A 3,671-nucleotide genomic window follows, 5' to 3' on the forward strand; every position below is an offset into this window, starting at 1 on the left:
TTATAAAAATGAATTGGGTGCTATCAGCTAGAATCAAAACGAAAACTGTTAGCGTTCAAGCCTTGGTCGTTACTGTTTGAGCTGCCATCAGATAGATAAGAAAACGTTAAAATTTAACTGCCTATAACATATAAATGTATATTTGCACATGCGTACAAGAGTACTTTGTCGACTTACGCTTGCTAAGTTCCATTTTTTCCAGTTTTAACGTCCTTAGCAGCTATTTTTACCAGCTAAAGATTAAATTCGTTCTACTGTTTCAAATCCATTATATATCAAGTTTCGAGTTTGTCGGCCAAAACTGACAGAAGACTTTGGTATAGACCGTTCCTAAGACATACTTTATAATTACTTCTATCTTTTTGGCAATGAGGTAGTAATCCTCCATGATATTACGTCCTCCTCTAGGGGAGTGTGTAATGTAGTATCTATTTTGTTATCATGAGACCATCTGCCAAGGACTACATTCATCTCTTTTATTGGGGTGGTGGGTATAGATCTGTTCGAAACGATTCTACGATTATTGGTATAATAGCGATTTCCTTCGTGTTTCCTGAATCCGTCGGCTTTATGGCAATTCTGTGTATTTGCTACGTTTGACTGTCTTTTCATCTTCACCCCGTGAACTGATGGGATGACGAAATCTACAGTTTGAAAGATTTTTCATTATAGTGATTATCATAACGTCTCCTTGCATAGATAAGTGTATTTATTTATAATTAGATACACCAGGTTCTCATGTTCCACTACTGCATCCGTTTTGTGTCTATCATTTCTTTGCATAGTCCAAGTGAGGATATTTGCATAATTCTCAGTGGACTACAGTTCCCATGCAGTCATGTCGTTTTTTGCATTCCTTTTGGGCTAGTTAACTTTATGTAACTGTTTCATCTCTTTGTCTACATAATTTTCATGTATTGCTGTATCTGGATTTTTATAGTTCGTTTTGATTATCTGCTTCATTAGTCTGCTTGTAAGGATTCCGTTTCTCTGTTAAAGTGTCTTTTCTGTAACCATATCCAGTTGTTTTCGTGTGTATTTTTTGGGGGGCAGGCTTGTAAATCGTCCATGTAGCAGCTTCTGTTTCCATTTTGTCTATGAACAGCATTTTGCAGCGATAACTATCTTTTATGTATCGTTCTTTCAGTGTTCTATATTTACGAGTTCTCTTCCACCATTCTCACTTTTGAATGTAAAGTCGATCACTATCATCCTTCGAATGTAGTGCACTGTGCATAGTCATTAGTTTCCTAATCCTCTGTTCCAGGTGCATAAGTTTTTCTTTTCTCCAGCCTATGAAGTGTCCAGCATATCTTACTATGGATATTCTAAGCGTAACAGAGTGCAGACGTGTGTATGGCAGCAGCAGCAGAAGCAGCAGCAACAGCAGCAGCAGTCAATGTATGCAAATACCGAGCCGTGTGCGATGTGACGTCATGGCAGAAGGAAAGGAAAATATTATACAAAAAGAAAAAGATGCACTTTTGAGGTCAGAGATAAACGTGTTACACAGGTGGGCCGAGAGCGACAGGAAAAGACGCATGCTAAACATGGCCGGACAGGGACAGAGTACCACGTGTTCGATATAGCAGAGTCTTATTATGCACGTTGTAGTATGAGAGGATTTTTTTTTAACAAGTAACAATGCGTTATTCTGGAAAGTACCTGTAAATAAATGTCTGTTGTTTCAATTGAAGAAAACGGGAGTCGAGCTTTTCCTTGTATGTTGTTGCCTTTCGATGTCTTAACATATGAAGGATTACGTTACATAAATAATTATTCCTGTTATCAGATTTATACTAAATAATTTGGTTTGTGAGATTTTTTTTCGTGTATTCTTTTTCAATGTTATCTTTTATTTCTGTAGATTATGAGGACTTTCAAATATTTGTATTCATCATGTTTGCTAAATTCTCTCATCTCCTCATGGTTAGATAGTCCCATGTCTTTCGCTCTTTAGAATTTCCCCCTTATCATCACTAGTAGTGCACACCTTTCCATTTTGAATTCCATTTGAATGTCCTGGCCGAAGATCCTGGTTGTTTTTATTAGCTTTTCTTTTTGCTATTTGTAAACAGCTTCATGTCGTCCATATGCATACAAGAGTTTATTCTTTCTTCTGTGTCTGTGATTTTTTTTCATCCAGCAATGCACTTATTTATTACGTTGAGTGGTGATACAGAGTCTTATTGGAAAACGGCTTTCTGTATTCTTATCTCAGCCGGGTGTTGTCCCCCAGCTGCCAGTTTCAGTTTTCACAACTTTATTCATAAGCTCGATAAATTCTTCTTCTTCTTCTTCTTCTTCTTCTTACTATTATTATTATTATTATTATTATTATTATTATTATTATTATTATTTACTCACTAGCCAGAGAACAACTTGTGGTGTTCTCTGAAGTCTGAGTGACAACAAGTCTCCCCAGATTTCCAGTACTCTCCACCTCTTTCGATAAACTTTGTGGATGAATTTGCGTTATCGTAACAGCCATCTACCATTGATATCTCGTTGGCGACTACCACTGGTCCACACTGAAATTTGAGTGACAAAAAACCTCTCCAAGGCCCCAGTCCTCTTTTCATTCATCCAGCGGAGGTCTGGCTAGTGCTTTCATTCCTCGGTCTTTCCATCATCCTTGACCCTCCTCACTTATTTTGTGTGGCGTCAATTTTTGGTGACAAAAAAAAAAGAGGTGAAGCCAGAGGCACAGAGGTCAACTTCAAATCAAACAGTTTCAGTTTTCATGATTCCATGTGATGTTCCTTTGTGTTTTATATCTGTAGCAGTTTCTGTATATCCGGCTTGTGCCCGTGGCTCATGTGTGTTAATCCCCGCATTCAAGGGGTTTCCTTAATATTTCAGCAGTTTCCATTATTGCTATCCATTGTATCTTATCAGCTATCTCTCTGATTCCAATCTCTCCCATTCTTTTTTCAAAGTTTTTCGGTATTTTTACTAGCGCTCGGTTCATCATGACGAAGTTTATAATCAATACCCGGTAGTGATCATGGAAGTTTGAGTAACGTCTAGTCTTCTCGGAATTTCATTACTTTCACATTGTTTTTTCTTTTATTCATTGCAAATGACTTCAAAACTGCTTACCAGGTCCAGCATTCTGTGCACTCTTCCAGTAGAGGTCTGGTTAGTGCTATCCCTTTTTGTTCTCCTTGACCCTCCTCGATTATTTTTGTGGTATCATCTGAGGCTGGTGTCATCGTTTTCCCTTCTATTTGGAGGTAGGGAGAGGAGCAGAGTTGATAAGATTATTTGCAGTTCCGTTCCCTCGGGTTCTCGTAAGGTTCCTTCCACATTTTTCTTCAATTTCTGTTGCCATTTCCACGTAACTTGTTAGTACTTGTAGTTTATATGGGTTGGTTTCCGTATTCGAGGATTTTCCTTAAGATTGTAGTTGTTTTCACCATAATCGTATGTTGTATAGTCTTAGTCTTTTCTTTGATTCGAATTTATTCGTTTTTTTTTTTCAGATTGTTATCGGACTGTTTCTAGTATTTTTGCGATTGTCGGTTTTATATCGACTTATTTTATGTTCCTATGTATCAATTCACCCATATGGTCATCATCACCATCGCCATATACATCAAAGAGACCTGACGTCTCCAAAACTGCCCTCCTATATGAAATCCCCAATATCACGATGGAGACTCGCCCAC

The sequence above is a fragment of the Euprymna scolopes genome, chromosome 21, assembly GCF_053919585.1.
Source record: "Euprymna scolopes isolate OS-2025 chromosome 21, ASM5391958v1, whole genome shotgun sequence".
In the NCBI taxonomy this organism is placed as follows: Eukaryota; Metazoa; Mollusca; class Cephalopoda; order Sepiida; family Sepiolidae; genus Euprymna; species Euprymna scolopes.